The sequence below is a fragment of the Bemisia tabaci genome, chromosome 9 (genome assembly GCF_918797505.1).
Source record: "Bemisia tabaci chromosome 9, PGI_BMITA_v3".
Lineage (NCBI taxonomy): Eukaryota > Metazoa > Arthropoda > Insecta > Hemiptera > Aleyrodidae > Bemisia > Bemisia tabaci.
Genome location: NC_092801.1, coordinates 10,112,541 through 10,133,518, shown reverse-complemented (window position 1 = coordinate 10,133,518; position 20,978 = coordinate 10,112,541). Strand labels below are relative to the sequence as shown.

At 39.4% G+C, this 20,978-nt stretch overlaps 1 long non-coding RNA gene across 1 annotated transcript in view; it reads left to right on the top strand.

The window, feature by feature from the left end:
• The window catches only part of LOC140225513 (uncharacterized), a 59,431-nt gene that overhangs the window by 3,881 nt on the left and 34,572 nt on the right, over window positions 1-20,978 (top strand). Inside the window, exon 2 of the long non-coding RNA XR_011900577.1 lies at window positions 2,741-2,774. This is a non-coding gene — a long non-coding RNA (uncharacterized lncRNA). The remainder of the gene's footprint in view (window positions 1-2,740; window positions 2,775-20,978) is intronic.

Here is a 20,978-nt window from a genome sequence, read left to right as displayed (position 1 = left end):
GTGTTTTTTTTTTTAACGTTGTTTTTTCTACAGTCGTCAATGAGTAATTCTGAAGGGCATTTTCGATTACATACTTGAAATTTTGACTGTTCAGGCGAAGGGGGAAGGGGGCACCAGGCTTTGCTTTGCCATTCTCACAGTTTCTGAAAACGCTTGAAAATTCCCTTTTACATTGGAAGTCCAAAATATCCCTTTTTATTCATTAATTACTGTATCTGATATTATAAAATATGCAGCAGGAGTTACTGCCCCCCCCCCTCCTCCTCACTACGCGATGCATGGAAACCTTGAACTCACTGCGCGCGCTACCGGATCCTTGCTTTTCGCATCCGGACATTTGCAGGATAAACTTGTAGCATAAACATGTCCATTTATATGTAATGCTAAAGACCGCCAAATGTTTTATTGCAAATGCCCGGATCTACTGTACAACGGACTGCCATCACGCGAAAAGCAAGGATCCGTTAGCGCGCGCAGTAAGATCAAGGTTTCCATGCATCTCGTAGTGAGGAGGAGGGGGGGGGGGGGCAGTAACTCCTGCTGCATATTTCATAATATCAGAAGCAGTAATTGGACGTATTTCTACCAAACAGACCTATGTGGAAGTGAGAAATATGGGGTGTGCTCGTTAGTCTCTGGCCGTAAGAGTGAATGAGAATAATAAAGCGCCAGTGACGTCAGCGGCAATGATAGTGCGCACTCGAGCGAGGGGGAGATCGTTAGAGGGATCCTTTAACTCATGAGCCCTGTCCACAACGCTCTCGTGCCATGCCCGCGGCTCATGAGTTCCGCACTCAGCTGCACATAGGTCTGTTTGATAGAATGCAATATCCCGCTTTTCCAATTCTTCAAAAGGAACCACGCCCACTTTTACATTGCTTCTTATGCAGATTTCTAGAGCACACCCCACATTTCTCATCGCCACATAGGTCTGTTTGGTAGAAATACGTCCAATTAATGAATTAAAAAGGGATATTTTGGACTTCCAATGTATTAGGGAACTTTCAAGCGTTTTCGTAGCGCGCAGTGAGTTCAAGGTTTCCATGCATCGCGTAGTGAGGAGGAGGGGGGGGGGGGGGCAGTAACTCCTGCTGCATATTTTATAATATCAGATACAGTAATTAATGAATAAAAAGGGATATTTTGGACTTCCAATGTAAAAGGGAATTTTCAAGCGTTTTCAGAAACTGTGAGAATGGCAAAGCAAAGCCTGGTGCCCCCTTCCCCCTTCGCCTGAACAGTCAAAATTTCAAGTATGTAATCGAAAATGCCCTTCAGAATTACTCATTGACGACTGTAGAAAAAACAACGTTAAAAAAAAAAACACCCCCTGAAAATCCGAAGTTTTCAAAAATGTTTGCAATTTTTGGCTCTGAGGGCTCATTTTAGGCCCCCAAAATTTACCATATGGTTAAAATTGGTAGTTTAAGTAATCGGAGGCTTAAAATATGCATGTTTAAGAAACTTGGGCATTATACCCAGGAAGAAAACAATTTTTTAAATAATACGACGGGCCTTGCTATGGGTAATTTGGCTATTTTAGCCCAAAAATACCTTTAAATCGACTTTATTTTCCAGGAGCTCGACAGAATTTTTTTCTTTTTGGCTTAAATGACTCAGTGGACACTCTACTTCAAGAATCTGAAGAGTTTTTGCTTGTGACTCGTCAAAAAATTTAAAGTCGTTAAGACTAGCTGTGCCCATCCATAGACGTCACTAATTTCAGAAAGGTGAAACGTTATTTATGATTTTCCTTCATTTTAGTGTGATACCACATCACCTACCTACTCCAGAGTCCGTATTGTTTCACGCTTGATTTCCGCCCGTATCACGATGCGATCATAATGCCCTCACTCCTAATTTGAGACCGGTGAAGCTTTATGATTTTCCTTCATTTTAGCGTGATACCACATCACATACTTACTCCGGAGTCCACATAGTTACTCGTTTGATTTCCGCGGGTTGTGCGATGCGATCACAATTCCCTCATTCCTAGACGTTACTAATTTCAGACAGGTGGAACTCTAAAATTTTCCTTCATTTGAGCGTGATACCACATCACATACTTAATCCGAAGTCCGCAAAGTTGCACGCTTGATTCCAGCCTTTATCATGATGCGGTCATGATGCCCTGCCCTCATTAATAGACTACACTAATTTAAGACAGTGAAATGTTAAGATTTTCCTTCATTTTAGCGTGATACCACATCACATACCCATTCCGGAGTTCACATAGTTGCAACTTTGATTTCCGTTTATATTACGATGCGATCATAAGGCTTCATTATATACAGCTACTTTTTAAGTTTCATGGAGCGAACTGAAAAATAACATAGGAATGAAAATAATAAATCGTCATTGAGACGGCATTATTGTCCCACTTTGTCATCGTTGTCCAAGTTTTAAAATAAAAATTAATTTGAAAAAAGCAAGAATTAATAATAACTAAACCAGTTAATTTTAAAGTACCTATACTTGATGAATTAGGGATCAGTTTTGAGGTCAACGTTTACCATTTGCTAAAAACGTTGTAAACAATCACGAATTTTGATCAAAAGGTTCTTTTCTGCCCATCGGGAATATTTCATCGTCATAAATCAATAAAATTTTTAGAATATCATATCAATGCAAGATAGAATTATTGACAATTTGCCTTAATAAGTACAGAATACTCTTCTAGCCTCCCTCTAGATTTTTATCCTTCCATTTAATAACAAGTTTACTTTTTTATTTTTTCCAGAAACCTGTGCTGTGAGCTGCAACCCCGACGCAAGGTATTTAAATCATTTTTGCACTTATTACTGCATTCATGAATGTCTCCTCGTCTCTCGAGTAGATGTGTCAAAATATCTGAAGCAGACTCGTCGAGTCACTTATTCTTCCACTAACAGGTTTAAGTTTCACTGTGTATTCATTTATTTAAAGCCAGGTCATTATTATCTTGTCAAGATTTAGATGCGATTGTATGTGGTATCACGCGAAATTGAAGGAGATTCATAGCTTTTCTTCTATTTGAATTTACTACGCTCACGAAAATTATACTCGCATATATGTTAATTTCGCATATTTTCCTCGAGCGAAGCGAAAATTTTGTGATTTTCATGAATTTTATGCTTTAATCGATACCAAGATTTTTCCGCGGTGTTGATGTGAAAATTGTGTTATCATTTGTGATCTTTATCAACCGCTGAAAAATTTGCGTACTATCCGCGATATTGAAGTGAATGTAATTTTTGAAAATGTAATTTTTAACGATAGTACCGAACCGCCGGAAATATCTCGTGTGTGCTGCGATATCGCTTATCATCGCGCGATTCCTCATTTTCCGTAAAAATCAGAGGTGGATCCAACAAATAGGCAACTCCGAATTTCCTCCATTCAAACCTAGGCTAAATAATTGATTCTTGTCGGAGCACCTGGCTTCTCCACGCATCCATACATTCCCATAGGTTTAAATGGAGGAAATCCGGTGTTGCCAAATTGCTGGACCCACCAATGGTAAAAATCGCGCATTTTCCGCGATATCGTGATGAAAAACGTGAAAGTATGAAGGATTCAACAAATCCACTGGAAAGATCGCGTTTTTTACGCAGAATTTTGATGAAATTCGCGTATTTTCTCTCATTAACATGCGGAATCTAAGCTAGCAATTATTCGAACTCCGGAGTAGGTATGTGGCATCGCATGAAGTTGAAGGAGAATCTTAGCTTTTCGTCTAGCTAACGTTATTGACGTGTACAAATGTTACGCTCAAATCGATCCAAAAATCTTGTATTTTTCACGATATCAAGCTGAAATTGTGTGACCTTTCATGGGTTCAAGCAACCGCTGGAAAAATTTCGTTTTTCTTCGCGACATTGGGTTGAATAATGCGTAATCATGAATGATTTTGCAAAACCGCTAGAATAATCGCGTATTTGACCGAGATGTTGCGGAGTTTATTCCGTAGTTTTCTCTTACGTAAAAACACCACAACGCAGTTGCAAAATTGGAAAAATCTAAAAAATGATTAGGAAAGTCCGCTAAAATACAATCGGAAAAGAACTCGAGTTCCCTATGTTTTTGGTCATATAAATCTCCTCAGTTCAGATGAAAAAGTTTCATAGCCGCCTAAAGACTAATATTCTTCACCAAAGACTTTTTTTATCCGGACTAAATCTCGCTTTCTACCACCGAAAACTCCAATGCTCCATGTATTGTGGATGAATCCTCGTAATTAAATTTGTTTTCGCCGTTTCGCATTCCCAAATTTGACCGCTTTTCTTATATCGTCCTTATTTAGCGTTTTAAAGTCTTTTGCGTGCTATTAATTGTGATCAAAATAATTTTAATCCTTTGAAGAGGAAGAAAATCAAACAAAATTCACCCCCCTCCGGCCCCGACGCTTCTGTGTTCAGGATGTCTGCAAGTCCGGAATTTCCGGAAAGTCCGGAAAAAGTACTGATTTTTTAAGGGCGGTCCGGAAGCACCAGAAAAGTGTGGAAACTCCGTTAGAAGATCCGGAATTTTTTCATTTTTTTGTCGTTTCAGTCACGATTTGAGCGGAAAACTTAAATTTTTGAAATTTTTCAAAATTCGTCAATTAGAGATACTGGAAAAGTCCTGAATTTTTTTGTTGAGGAGGCCTGAATTTCTTGGGAATGCACGGAAAAAGCACTGTAAAAGTACTGATTTTCGACCAGCCCGTTCTAGTAGACACCCTGGTGTTACTTGCAAACTCGTCTCCTATTTTTTTGCCTACTTTTGTTTAACGATCTTTTCCTTACCAAGAGCTTTGCCAAAAAACCTCAAGCTCCTTTTCTCAGCGGTCCTGTATCAAAACACATTTTTCGAGATGTCTCTCTAATCTTAACTCGAGGAAACGAATAGCGTGCATTTGTTGTTTCTAAAAATACTTCCTTGTCGAACAACTTGGTCCAGTAGCTGCAACAGCTTTGAAATGTATCGATTTATTAGTCTAAATCTGATAGGTGGAAGAGTCTAGAGCACTGAGGACGAGGAGTGAAGAGCACAAGCAACGGATGTTGCCTACGCTCAAAATGAAGGCGTTTTTAGCCCCTGATAATATTTCGATCTCAAACGGGGTATCAGAACAGAGTTCAAATACGCCAAGGAGTTTGAGAGCGTATTCTATTCCCGCGAGAATTGCCACTCTGTTTTTAAAAACTGATTTACAAGTAGTCATAGTAAGAAATAAAAGAAAACATAATTAGGCATCGTTTAACTTCATCAATTTAGGTAAAATCCGTCCATTTTAATATGAAAAGCGCCCAAAAACGTTGAATCAAACCTAAGTTATGGTAATTTGAAGTTTACTCTTCGCGAAATATAAATCTGCGACGAATGAGTTCAACATTACAATCTGCCATGTTCAGGAAACTAAATTCACGGAATGAAAATGAAAACGCCAATCGGCAAATCCAGCAAGTTGGTAACATTTGAGGACTTATGTGTAACAATAGCTGATGTCGAGTTTTCACATCGTGAGAAAATCGCGTTTGAAGTTTTCGAAGCTTTGCACTAAGCCGGCCTGTAGAATTGAGAGGATTCTTATGAAGATTTTCATGTAGAGCAACTCTTCTTGTAAAAAATACACGTTTTACGATCTATTTAAGTGAAAAATTGAAGGAGTAACAGCGATTTGAAAAAAAAATGTGACATCCGTTATTTATACTGAAAACATTTTTTTATGCATGAAACAAAGTCTTCAGGAAGGGTAAGGCCAAGGAAACAATACCAAAATACCAAAAATAAGTCAATGCTGAGTCGTTTAATTAAATTTAACGAAAAACTAAAACGTTTAATTGTAACTTTTACAACAAAAATAAGGAAAAACATTATAAAATCAGTTGAAAATTCATCAATTCTGGCGAGACGGCCCCGATATAGCTGCAGCCCATGGCAGGTGCGTGGGCAGTTATCGCATAAGTTCGTTCGAATCTCAGCGGTGTTCAGCCGCGCTGGTCGCGAGATCCACTGATCTCTGGAGATCAGTCGATTCTCACATCCGCTGTTTTTACTAATAATATGGTTTTCAGTTCATATCTCACCGAAAAGTTGAGCTGGAAGTCTGAAACTTTGCAGACATTTTTGAGGGCTCCAGAATTGGAAAAAAAGCGTTTGCCCTGAAAATGGCGGATGTCAGCGACCGCTATTGTTACATTAGTCCTCCATCACTTATGGTGATGAATCGATTCTCCGAGGGGCCAGGTGCTTTGCATTATTCCTCAGTATATGTAAAAATGGAGGAATTATTCGGTTTTTGGCCACTCATAATGGAATCAAATCAAATACTTACTGAGCTATTGACCGACTTTCATTGCAATGATAAGCGCACTAAACCCTTCCTTCAATAAAAAAAAAAAAAATTTGCAAGAGGATGTTTATATATGTAAAAATTTTACCTTAACATGGTGAAAATAAGAGAAAAATATGAGCCTAAACGTTTGCTCTGCTATTTTTTACCATGTTAAGGTAAAATTTTTATAAATATAAACATCTTGCACGTTGTGTTTTATTATAGCATGGCCTGAGCTCCCATATCATTGTAGTAGAAATCAGCTAATAGCTCAGTATTTCCTTTGATTTCAAATGGAGGAATGCCATCGTGCTAACCTGGAGCTGCCTCTGTTGCTCTGTTTACGCCCTAGAATTTCCAAATCTTCTTTTGCAACTAAATTCTACAAAAATTATTCCTCTAAAACATTTGCTTCAGTCTTCCAAGGTCCTTTTTTCTATTGACGGTCAAGTGCTCAATCTACACACGTGGTTTTGAAGTTCCATCGTCCAATCAAAATCATGCGTTTGCTTCTCCAGTAGGCAGCAATGCATAGAGAAGTATGTGATATTGCGTTCTCTCTGTTTGAAGGCGTTCGGTAGATTAGGTCCAGCCGCTAGCGCGCCAGCCTCTTCACTATCAACCATACATCATAGTTTGTAGGTTGTTTATTTTTTTCCTTTTTCAAAGAATAAGGTATCGTGAACGAACCCAATAAAACACTCACTCGAAAATACACATTCACCGCGCGTATTCAATCTCTGAATTTTTTGACTCAACTTGTATCTTCAACCCGAACTCACCCGTAATATTAAATGAACCACATTTTGCAAGAAGGTACCATTATATACCTGGCTTATCTTAGAAACAACATATATGCCATCGGTTTTCCTATGCAGGAAGGTCATTTTATGGAAGAGCCGGAGATAGTGGTTCCCTATTGCAAAATGTAATCCAAAGAAAGAAACCAAAGTTTAAAGTAGTGACTCGTTGTATTCAACTCCAAGAGAGTTTACAGACGATAATTAGTATAATATACTATCAATAAATTTACTGAACTCAACACACTCGTCCTATTCAACACGAACTCTTATTTGGACCGCAGAAAGGAATCAAGTCACGTTAGCTATTGCCAAATTTAAGTGGGCACTTTAATTTTTTACAAGGTAACGTTTGTGCGGATTCCTTTGAAAAATCTAAGGGATTTTTTTTTGTACTATGCAGGAATTTCGCTGTAATTTGCCACAAATCCGCACAACCGTTTTTGGTTCCTTCCTGCTTACACTGGAAAAAATAATTTTGCTCACAGGGCTCCTGCACTTTATTTGTAACAGTCACGGAAGTTTCCGTTATGAGGACAGAGCACTCAGTGTTCTGTCGTCAGCACCAACTATTTTTTTGCGTATGACGCGGCCCACTTGCTCTTTGGATTCAAGGTTTTGTCCCGCAAAAAGTAAAGTAAATACAGCGGCGGAAACTCGCTCTATAGAGCTCTACCGTAATAGTGAAGAGAGCAGTAAGGGTTAAATTTCCGAAATCGAGTTTCCTTCAAAATTCGTCCAATATCTTTCAGTAAGGGTTAAATTTTCGAAATCGAGTTTCCTTCAAAATTCGTCCAATATCTCTCAAATGAAACCTCTAAAATTGCTGAAACAGCAAAGTTTACCTTATTTTCATGAAAACGAAACATATGAGAAAGCAACGAGTGCGCCAAACAGGACTTAAGTTCAGGGAAGACAGCAGTAAGTGACTTTATTTCTCTAGAGCGCCAATGAAAACAGTGCTTTCAAGTAAAGTGCCGGCCTCTTCTGCCAATTTCTAACCGGAAAATGTGTTTGTTGTGTGTCCAAATTGCAACCACGAAAGCATGCAGTAGGTAGCACTCAAAGGCTGTCTTATGCCTTACACTATAGCCTAATATGAAAATGGATCATTCCCCTTTACGTAATTGAAATAAAAACGGTCAGTTTTTAATCATCCAAACGATTCCTATGAGTCTTTCCAGGGTATGTAGCATCAGGAAAAACCGGAAAATATCAGGAATATTGGCCAATCAGGAAAAAATCAGGAAACTCGGAAAAATCGGACGATTTATCAGGAATTTTTCCTACGCGAATCTCCTCGGCGGAGAAGTCTCACTGCTTTTTGCCTACCGTGCCAGGAGTCGTCGCGCCGGCTCTGTTCCCGATTATTTCTCACCCTTCAACTTAACTTTATCAGAAAATATAGGTTTCGCATGCATTTATGCAATAAATATAGTTTTTACGAGAAAAATCAGGAAAATATCAGGAATTTTCAAAATGAAAAAATTAGATATTTTTTATAAAATATCAGGATTTTTTAAAATTAAAAAATACTAGACGTTCTGCTTTCGGACGATTAGTGATGATTTGAGAAAGAACGGAGGCTTCTTTCCATAAAACTTTCCGGTCAGGAAAAATTTTATGTCGAAGTCCGTTTTCTCAAAATTTCATTTTTGCACTTACTGCTCTCTTGGCTATCACGGCAGAGCTGAGGAAGCGCGTGTCAAGCATGAAAGCGAAACGCGTGGCGGCTGGCGGCGTCGGCGACTAAATCGGAACAAGATTCGATGGGAGGGATGCTCCTGGCCTGGTCTGGCCGTGCTGCGGTTCCATTGGCCGAGGTCTGAATCGAACCGCGAACAGTCTACCTTCGTCGTTCGAAGTCGCCGCGACCGCAGGCTCACGGACTCCCAGGAGTCGGGTTGCGTCACGCCACACGTCAATCGCCGACCGGGATATCACTCGTCAAGCCCGTTTTCCGTTCTCAAGTCGGATATCAGTGCACGCTGAGATATCATCAGCAGGTCCCGTTTTTCGCCAAATTCATTTTGAAGTCGGATATCGGTATGCGCAGAGATATCACCCTTAGGTCTCGTTTTCCCACCTATTTCGAGTTCGGGTTGTTTTTAGTGCGTAGCGAGGTGAGATATCACTCGTCAAGCCAAAGTCTGAAAGTCTGAAGTCGGATATTAGTACACGCTGAGATATCATCATCAGGTCCCGTTTTTAGCCAAGTTCGAGTTCGGGTTCGGGTTGTTATCAGTGCGTAGCGAGGTGAGATTTCACTCATCAAGCGCGTTTTTTGGTTGAAATATCTGCAAGTCGGGTATCCGCACGCTGGGATATCACCTCCCAGTCCCGTTTCCCCGCCGAGTTCGAGTTGTTATCTGTTAGCGAGGTGAGATATCACTCTTCGAGCTCCGATTTTTGTCGGAAAATCTGCGAGTCTGGTTAAGCTATGTCTCGGTACGTTGCCGGTCGAGATATCACTCAATAAGTCCATTTTATCCGAAAGTCGATTCTAGTCCATTGTTTCGTTTTTCAGATGAAAATTTTGCAAATCGAGTGCGGTTCGGTTTCATTGGTACATCGCTAAGAGAGATACCATTTCTAGGTCTTGTTGTTCAGCTAAGTTCGAGCTCGGATTGTTTTCAATGCACGGGGAGCTGAGATATCACTGAATGAGCTCGGGTTTTGGATGATTGTTCCGCAAGTTTCTTTCCATCAAGTGTCAATGCGTCGCCAACTTGGATATATATAATTTCGAGACCTCGTTTTTCTGTCAAGTTCGGGTCTGGTTTGTTGTCAGTGCGTAGCGACCTAAGATATCACTAAACAAGCCCCTGTTTTCAGCTTGAAATTTCAGTTTTTGTAGTTTAAAATTCAGAAAACGTGCGAATTCTGTTATCAGATTTTTTCAAAAAAAGTGCGTGTTTGGACTTATATTCCGAGATTGTTTAAAGAAAGAGTGTGATAGGCAATTTACGGATAACGAACAAGATATTTAGATAAAGTTAGTGACGTTCAGTATCCAGTGTTTGGCGCTCTGTCATATTTGAATCAGGTACCTAACATTTTCACACGATCTCATTCACTAATAAAATTGTTACGTATAGTAATGCTAACACCGATGATCTATTTTGGTACTTGCAACTAAATGATCTGCAATGAGCTCAAATTATCCAGAGATTTATTGATACCATCGTACCTATCCGTCGTTTGTAAAGCACGTACTGAACTTAGTCTTCGCATAAATTTACTCATTTTTGTGGAAGAACAATCATTCTTCAACATTCTTGACCATCTTGATTTGATATTCGAATCTGAAGATTGGCAGTGACATTTTTTGTGTCAGAAGGTTGGCCGCCCTTTCGGGCCCTATAAGAGCTCCATATTTAGACATATCTGTACTATACCTATGCAAGTGCTATGAGAGCATCATGATAGCCTAAAACTCGCAGACCAAACAAAAAGCGTCCTCATTTTTCAGTATGAAAAAGATGGGAATGGCCATACTCTGCCATGGTAGCCAAGAGAGCAGTAAGTGTTAAATTTTCGAATTCGAGTTTCCTTCAAAATTCGTCTAAACTCGTTTTTTTATTATTATTTATTCAGCAACAGATTAATTACAAATGCCATATTGGCTTACAAATTAGACAATATAAAGGTTCAATAAGGAAATTTACTTTAGGTTCAGACTCGTTCAGATGAAATTTCTGAAATTGCTAAAACCGGAAAATTCAGCCTATTTGTATCAAAACGAGACGTATGAGAAAGCCATGAGTACGGAAGAAATGACGAAGTTTTTAGGCAAGACGGCAGTAAATGACAATATTCCTCCAGAGACGCAATGAAAACAGTGCTTTCAAGTAAAGTGCCGCCCTCTTCTGCCAATTTCCAACCTGAAAATGCGTTTCTTGTGTCCAAAACGCAACCACGAAAGCATGCAGAAGATAACACTTACGGTAGTCTTGCCTGGCAATAATAACCTAGCTTGACAATGAAAAATACCCATTTTATGTAATGGAAATAAAATCGGTCGATTTTTAATTATCCTAACAATTTCTACGAGTCTGCCCGATGATAAGTGGCAATTTGACAAAGCACGGAGGCTTCTTTCAATAAAATTTTCCGGTTAAAAGCCTTTCGCTTGAGCCCGTTTTCTCAAACGTTCATCTTTGCACTTACTGCTCTCTTCGCTATCACGGCAGTCTACCCACACAGATACTCTAAGGGCATCATTATTAGCCTAAAACCCGTTGACCAATCCGAAAGCGTCTTCATTTTCCTGTAATAAAAAGATACGAATGGCTATACTGCCGTGCTAAGGAAAAACGCCGTATGAGCATTCGAGAGTTGCCAAATTTCCTCTCATAATATGTTCGTTCCTGAGAAGAAATATTAATATTTTTCCTTGATATTTTCAGGAGCTTTAGGAGAAATTGCGAATAAAATTATCTGAAAAATTGGAAACGAAATATTCATTAGTGAAGAAGGAGAGAATTAAAACATGGATAAACAAGGCTTAAACATAGCAAATGGTCTAGCCTTGTTTACCCATGTTTTAATTCAAGACTAAAAATTAATTCAAGACTAATTCAAGACTTAAACAATTGCTATATTTTACCCATGTTTTAATTCTCTTCTTCTTTATTCGTATATTCGGGCGATGTTTTTCTGCGTTATCGTGATATTCATAAGTTCACTGGGGGAAAAAAAAAACACATTGGATCTAGAGTCCAGACTCTTGAAAACATTGACAAGAAAAAATACTCTTGATTCAATCGGATTTTTGCTAGAATCAAAACGAAATCCGCTTAGATTAAAAGGCTTGGTTCTTGATTTAAGCTAGATTCTGATTGAATCAAGAGTACTTTTTCTTGTCGATGTTTTTAAGAGTCAGGACTCAAGATCCAATGTGTGTTTTTTTCCAGTGAGGAAATTCGTGTGTTATCAAAGTATATTTGGCAACGCCTGAAGATCCATACGGCGTTTTTCCTTATCACGGCAGTATACTCTTTCTATGCACCAGGAATAGCAACGCCCTTACGCGAGTACACAAAGGTTACTCTGAATCCTTTTTTTCCTCCCGAGAGAGAGTTCGGCAGCACAGGTCAGGGACGGGCTTAACAAGGTGGATCCCTGGATCCCTGGCTCACACCCGGCTGCCTTTCTTTTACCCTCGCCCCCCCCCCCCCGCCCACGTCCCTTCCCGCGGGACGTGTCTCGCCGGGAACACCCGCAGCCCGCACTACTCGTCCTCGGCGAAATTTAAATTCGCCGCGTGTGCAGTTCCCGGAAGCAGCGCAGCGCGGAGCCCCACAATCCAAACAACTTGTTAGAGTAGTTTCCACAAGTTGATTATGAACGATTCCCATCTCGCCCGCTCAAAGCACCGCGGAGCTCTGCCGCGCTCGGGAAAAACGCCGTATGAACCTTCAGGCGTTGCCAAATTTCTTTTGCAGGGTGTCTAGCATCAGGAAAAACCAGAAAAACTGGAAAATATCAGGAATTTTGGCCGATCATGAAAAAACCAGGAAAATCGGAAAAATCGGACGTTTTGTGTGTCTAGCATCAGGAAAAACCAGAAAAACTGGAAAATATCAGGAATTTTGGCCGATCAGGAAAAAATCAGGAAAATCTGAAAAATCGGACGTCTTGTGGGTCTAGCATCAGGAAGAACCAGAAAAACCGGAAAATATTAGGAATTTTGGCCAATCAGGAAAAAATCAGGAAAATCGGACGTTTTGTAGGGAATTTTTCTCACGCAAATCTCCTTAGCGGAGAAAGTCTTACTGCTTTTTGCCTACCGTGCTAGGAGTCGAGAAAAATCAGGAAAATATCAGGAATTTTCAAAATGAAAAAATCAGGAATTTTTTTATGAAATACCTACCATGAAAAATCAGGCAAATATCAGGATTTTTCAAAATTAAAAAATAGTAGACACCCTGCTTTGATAAAACACGGCTTTCCTGGGACAACAATGAATATTTTCCCCCCAATTTTTCCGATAATTTTGTTCGCAGTTTCATTCGCAAAGTTCCTGAAAATTTCAGGCCGCAATATTCATAAATTCTCTGAAAAATAAAAATCTTAGTGGAGGAAATTTGGCAACACTCGAATGTTCATACGGCGTTTTTTAGCATGGCAGAGTTCTCCGCGGAGTGGGTCAGTTTCAGACGGAAAGCTCGAAGAGGGGAAATCGCGGATCTGAAAAGAGTCGCTCAGAGAAAACGTGGTTTGGTTATTGAAATGTTGCATAAACTTTTGTAAATGTGATGGCGTCGACAAAATGCGCCTTAAGCATCACTGAAAAAAATTATATCGCTGATCCAACAATTTTGCACTTGTTTTCCTCTAAATTTTCTCAACAAAATGCAACATTTTACCCGGATGTCCATGGAGAAAATAAACTTTTTCATCCTTTATTTGATTTTTTGAAGCCGAACAAACAGAAAATCCTCAATTCTAAGTATCATTGGATTTCAGAGCGCAGAAAGAAGAAATTTCCAATTTTTAGCATCGATATCCCGACTAATTCCGCATTTTACCAGAAATATTTCATTCCTCCATGAATCCCAGTTTTCTAGGTCCGAAAGAACATCACGGAAAAAAATGGAATGCTGATTTCACAATTAAGTTGTTAAAAAATATGCCCGACGTGTTTCAAGAAGATTTTCTTATTAAAATGCTAATTTAACCATCTCCGTTGTTTAATTGGACTGCATTTTGCAATTTGGAACTATAAATTCTGGCTCATCTGATAAAACACTTGTGTGCATTGGGAAACTAATGGCACATGCGTAGTTCTTAAACCAGGCCAGAACTTATAGTTCCAAATTGCAAAATGCGATCCAATTAGCTTTCCCCCTATTGTAAAATGTACGTTTGAAACATGTCGGACATATTTTTGAACAATTTAACTGTCAAATCAGCAACCCACTCTTTTCCGTGATGTTATCTAGGACCTTGAAGACTGGGATTCATCAAGGAATGAAACATTTTCGGAAAAATGGGGAATTCGTCAGGAAATTGATGCTAAAAATTGGGAATCTCTTCCATCTCCGCTCTGAAAAATGATTTTTAACGTCTGTAATTTTTGTTAGTTCGAGTTCGACTTCACAAAATTAAAGAAAGGACGAAGAAGTCGATTTTTTCCGACAGACTTTGGAGTAGAATTTTGAATTTTGTTGAGCAAATCTAGAGGAAAAAAAGTGAGAACCCTGGGTTTTCATTTGGAATTTTCTTTAATGAAAATCAGGGAATGAGTCACTCTCACTGGTCACAGGATCGTGTTTCGATGCTTGATTCCCATAGATTAGCTAAAAATAATAAAATCTGTCTACGCAGCATTGCTCTGGTTTTAATATTAGCCGAGAAATCGCCCTTTAAGAAGTCGTGGTTTTGACGTCATCCACCGCGGTAGTGACACCCTTTGGTCTCTTCCACCAAAACAGGGTGTTCGCATCGAACACCTTAAGAATCGATTCTTTCCCTAACATCAAATGGAGAAGTATTGATACTCGATCATTTACGTATCGCCACAGATTTCAGTCCAAACGGTTGTAGTTGAAAAAAAGAAACCATTTTTGGTTTAGTTCCGACGACACACCGGAACCTGAGAATGAATGGAAACTTAAGGTGATTCGATGGACGCCGTATTTTTTGTCAAAACGGCATGCGATATATCGCATCAATTGGTTCCATTTTTTCAGCTACTCGTCATTTTTCTCCAATTTTGAGATCGCAATTCTGTTGTCAGGAGACTAAAGCACTCACTTACCAATTTTAACAAAGAAATTCAATGTAATAAAGGCGTGGTTTTTTCAGAGAGAAAACATCGCATTTGATACTGATATCGAAACTGCTTTCGAATGCGATGTCTTCTCTCTAAAAAAACCCCGCCTTTATTACACGTTGAATTTCTTTGTTAAAATTGGTAAGTGAGTGCTTTAGTCTCCTGACAACAGAATTGCGATCTCAAAATGTGAGAAAAATGTCGAGTAGCTGAAAAAATGGAACCAATGGATGCGATATATCGCATGCCGTTCTGACACAAAATATGGCGTCCATCGAATCACCTTAAAATACAATTTTCTGAAACCTGTTTTTTTCGCCGTATTTTGTTTGATCGGAAAAGTCCTCGTAAGTGTTTTTACGGATAAGCCAGAAATCATAGTTCTCTATTTCAAAATGAAGTCCAGACTATCCACGTATAAAGATGAGAATCGAACAATATCTCACTGATTTTGCAACCGCAGCGCGAGATGCATCATCGTTAGCGCGCGAATGAGCGCCATAAATGCAGCTTCACCATAAACGTGATTCTTGAGTTGCGTAGTCCCATTAGCATGTCATATTCCCCACGCGGAGTGCGTATCCGCGAAAAGTACTGCTTACTATTGTTTGCGCTTCATCAGTAGAAGGTTCCGTTCGGGACCATCGACTGGCTTCGATTCTTGTCTTCGCGCCGGGAAGCTGGATGCATCATTGTTATGTTTCGAAGGCTGAAGAAACTGCGTCCTTTTTAGGTTTAGAGCCAATAAAGCTTTTCTTCGACATCCTTTCAAGGTCCTGCATGTAATGTTCCATTAATTAATACTAGAACCTCCCTCCCCCTAACCTGCGAAGCTTCATAGATTGGTTTCATATCAATGGCCAAAAAACACACGATCTTAATATCGTCCCATAACAGCGGCCAAAGTGCGAAACCACGTTACATTTCAGCGCAGGGTGGCATATAATGTAAGATAGAAATGAAAGATTGGAAATTTCAGTGAGATATTTCATGAAATTTTACGAGGCTGTGAAACATTTCATATTTTTCAGGGGCTAGACTATGCAACCCGCAATCGAACACACCAAAATAGAAGCCGCAATCGAACACACCAAAATAGAAGCCGCAATCGAACACACCAAAATAGAAGAAAGTCACAATTTTTAAATTTTGCGAAACATGAAAAGGAACCGGTATTTTCCAATACCTTTGAAAACTTTCTGAAATTTCATGAAATATTTCTCGTGAAATTTCTAGATCATATTTTTCATGAAATTTTGCCACCCTGTTTAAGTGTTTCATTATTTCCGCCCCTATTTTATTTTTCCTAAAAGCAACGAGTTAACTTAATAGTTTGGCATTTTTACTGGATATTCGGCCGACAGAGGAGAAAACTCGAGAAATTATATCGAATTGTTTTTCGAAGCGAAAATTAAGTATGACTGGAAGTCTACAGCGACGCAAACGGATGTACGTGGTTTTGCACTTCGGCCATCGATGTATCGATAGGAATTGTGGGGGTGGGGGGAATTCTCGCTCTTTTTCAACCGATAGTAAGGATGATCGAATTTCGTGAACCGATCGATCGTTGTTCCTTATCATTCCAAGTATACGGTTCGTCAAACCGAACTTTTGGTTTGTGTAACCGATTTTCCAGTTTGTGTTATCGAATGTTATAGATTCTACGACCGAAATTCGCTCGTCAGTTCTTTTCATCGCCGATTTTCGTTCTAGGAATGGAAGTTTGGTTTGACAAACTGACTAGTTCGGATAACATGGAATGCCGAACGTTCGGTTCATAATATGACGGATTTTTACGCGAAAACGCCCTCAGCTGATGGCGTAGGCAAATTGCGCTCCACACTGAAAAAAATTCAGTCATTTGAACCGAACGTTCATCGTTCCGTATCATCCCAATTATTCGGTTTGTCAAACTGAACTATCGATTCGCGTAACCAAACGTTCGGTATAAGTGACCAAACTTTGTTCGTCAGTCCTTTTTACCGCACAACTTCGATTACACGAACCGAATTAGGTGGGATGAAACGGAGCACCGAACTTCGGTACATACGGCCGAACTTTTTTTTTAGTGCAAAACCTGCTTGTTCCACTTAAAGATCTGCAGGAAATTTTCGTCGAATCACACAGCAGAACCAAAGTTTTGTTTTCTTATTGCGTCGTCCGGACGCTTCAACAGTGCGTTACGAAATAGATACGCGAGAGCTCCCAAACACATGTTTCAGTTACCTTGGGTTGAAACAGGGAAAAACGATCCGAAATTCGTCCCAAAACCTGAATCCACTCTCACGGTCCGTGGTCCGTGAGACACGGCACTGTGCTGTCATGGTTAGGATTGCTGAAAGAGCATCGGTCTGTCGCAAACTTCGGCTAAAACATCAAAAATGATACTCGCAACATGAGGAGAAAGGAATAAAAATTACGATGAGCGCAGTAGCAGAGTCTGAACCTCGCTCTTTGATATAATTTGAATTTACAGGAAATTCTATAAATATTTTTCTTTGAATTCCATCGAGAATTCTATTCGCGGCCAGATCGAAATCATGCGATTTCAAAGGAAAATACTCACAACTCTCCTCAAAAAGAAAAATTTTATCGGGAAAAAAAGTTGGCAACTCTTGAATGTTTATACGACGATGTTCCTCACCAAGGCAGAACACGTAAATTAAAGTCGTTGAACTTTCTTGACAAAATAGATGAAATGGACTTCATTTTGTAATTGGGAGCCACGATTTTTGGCTGATACTTAGAAACACATACGTTCATAGGTACTCTAATGGCACGTGCGTTGTTTCTGAACTGAACCAGAAATTTTAGTTCCTGATTCGCAAAATGGAGTCCAAATTAACCACTAGACAGGGCAAGAAATGAAGCACCGCGGTACATGTTTTCTGGTCAAAATGGACTTTTTTTCTTATTTGGGAACCAGAATTTCTGGCTCATCCTCAAAAACACATACGTTCATAGGGACTCTAATGATAAATAGGTTGTTTCTGAATTGAAGTGGTTCTTTATCTAGCGCGGGGCGCTACGAGTTCTAGGGCAGGTCGCAGGGCGAAGAGCGGAGACGAGCAAGATGATGAGAGGGCGGCGACGCGGCACGAAACGGCGGGAACCAGAATTTCTGGCTCATTCTTAAAAACACGCATGTTCCTAGGGAAACTAATGGTACATAGGTTATTTCTGAACTCAACCAGAAGTTGTAAGAAATGTCGTTGAAGTTTCTTGATGAAATAAACGAAATGGACCTCATTTTTCAGTTACGAACCACAATTTCCGACTCATCCTTAAAAACACACACGTCCTTAGAGAATCTAATGGCACAAGCGTTATTTCTGAACTAAAGCGGTTCTATGTCTGGCGCGGGGTGTTTCTGCATTTTGTAATTCAATCGGGGCGTGCGAAAACCGCTAATGTCCATTCTTCCAATCTTAAATTTTTCTGAGTTCATAATACTTTTTGGAGTTGGTCGCAAACACAAAAGTGGCGTTAAAACTCGCGTCTCCGGGTTGCCTTAAACCCAAAACGAGCCTTATGGTCGTGTCAACCCTTTAAAAGTATTTTGAACTCAGAAAAATTTAAGACTGGAAAAATGGACCCTAGCGGTTTTCGCACATCCCGATTAAATTGGGAATCACAATTTCTGGCTCATCCTTAAAAACACGTATGTGCATAGGGAAAATAGTGGTACATATGTCGTTTTAAACCAAAGTGTTTCTTTGCTTATCGCGAGGCGCTACTCCATTTTGTAATTGGGAACCATTTCTGGCTCATCCTCAAAAACACATACGTTCATAGGGACTCTAATGGTACATAGGTTGTTTCTGAATTGAAGTGGTTCTTCGTCTAGCGCGGGGCGCTACGAGTTCCAGGGCAGGCCGCGGGGCGAGGAGCGAAGACGAGCAAGACCATGAAAGCGCGGCGGCGGCGACGCGACGGGAACCACAAGTTCTGCCTAATCCTTAAAAGCACACATGTTCTTAGGGAAACTAATGGTACATACGTTATTTCTGAACTTAACCAGAAGTTGTAGAAACTGTCGTTGAACTTTCTTGATAAAATAGACGAAATGGACTTCATTTTGCATTTAGGAACCACAGTCTCCAGCTCATACTTAAAAAATACATGTTCTTAGGGAAAGTGATGGTCCATACGTTATTTCTGAACAGTACCAGAAGTTGTAGTAAATGACGTACAACTTTCTTGTTAAAATAGATGAACTGGACTTCATATTGTAATTAGGAAATTTCGGCCCAATCCAAAAAATGTCACTAATTACCAAAAACAAAAAAAAACAAAAAAAAAACCAGGCACCCAAAAAATATGATGGCAGTACCGTTTGGATTCATCATATAAAAGGAAATGATATCAAAACGGCCCAATTTTCTCTTTCATGCCCATGCAATATACCAAACACCCCAACTTTTTTCACAAAAAAAATAAATAAATAAATAAATAAATAAATAAATACCTATAAGGTATGATGACCTGAACACGTTTATTGGATCCATCGCTTTAAAGGAGTATGATATCAAATCGGCCCAACTTCTCTGAAATATGCCCATCTCGGATCAATAATTTTTTTGAGACCTTCCGACTCATCGCTGAGGAGACACTGATCATTACTTGACCCTTAGTATATGTCCTTGTTTAGATGTCAAAGAGTTCCTTATGAGAACTGTAATGAATTTTTTTTCTTTGAAGAGATAAAATCAAAAAATCGTCATAAAATTGAAAAAAAAATTCGAAGAAAAAAAAAGGAATGGGCCGGCCGGCCGTACATACAAGTGGTAGATAATATAGGGTGATTATCGTCTCTCTTTCACATATACATGAACAAGTATCATCGTCAAAAGGAGGATCAGTCCTTCTTGAAATCGTCATTGAAAGATAGACTGAAAGATATTCACACATGAGTGAACAACTTAACAACTTTCAAGCAATGCCATATTCTTTGTTTGTTTCTGATAGAAGGCCTTACAAACTACTGAACCTTGGCGTATTATTGCGAATATTATGTGCCTCCTACTTGTACAATGCTTCTTTCTTAGCAACTTCATGGATGTTGGCAAGACCGGTCGGTCACCCATGCCAAAATGTTGGGGCATACCAATGTATCTACATTTCCCCCTTTTTTTTTGTACGTGCCGGCCGGCCCATTCCTTTTTTTTTCTTCGAATTTTTTTTTCAATTTTATGACGATTTTTTGATTTTATCTCTTCAAAGAAAAAAAATTCATTACAGTTCTCATAAGGAACTCTTTGACATCTAAACAAGGACATATACTAAGGGTCAAGTAATGATCAGTGTCTCCTCAGCGATGAGTCGGAAGGTCTCAAAAAAATTATTGATCCGAGATGGGCATATTTCAGAGAAGTTGGGCCGATTTGATATCATACTCCTTTAAAGCGATGGATCCAATAAACGTGTTCAGGTCATCATACCTTATAGGTATTTATTTATTTATTTATTTATTTATTTATTTTTTTTGTGAAAAAAGTTGGGGTGTTTGGTATATTGCATGGGCATGAAAGAGAAAATTGGGCCGTTTTGATATCATTTCCTTTTATATGATGAATCCAAACGGTACTGCCATCATATTTTTTGGGTGCCTGGTTTTTTTTTTGTTTTTTTTTGTTTTTGGTAATTAGTGACATTTTTTGGATTGGGCCGAAATTTTGTACAAAAATCATATTTTTGTTTTTTTGGAAGGATATCACGTATTTTTGGTATGACTTCTACGAAGTATCAGGCAAAGAGAGTTCCCATTTTAAATTTAAAAGTTGTTCCCGCGGGCGCGAGGCAGAGAGGAAACGACCCCCCCCCCCCCCCCCTCGAAAGCGGCCCACCTTTTTTTAAGGAATTTCGTTCAAACCGCATGTCAATAATCTGTAATCGTTCTCGAGACATCAGTAAGGAAGGATCCATATTTTTGGCACACCCTGTACGTCACAGAAAAAAAACCGCAGGTCAGTATTGAAATCGTGACAAAGTTGGGTCACTTGACGTAATGCCTAATTCTCATTGGCTACGAACGATAGAAACTACAGTAAAGCGCATTGACTTATAACGCAATCTAGGTCGCGCGGTAGGTAAGACAGCT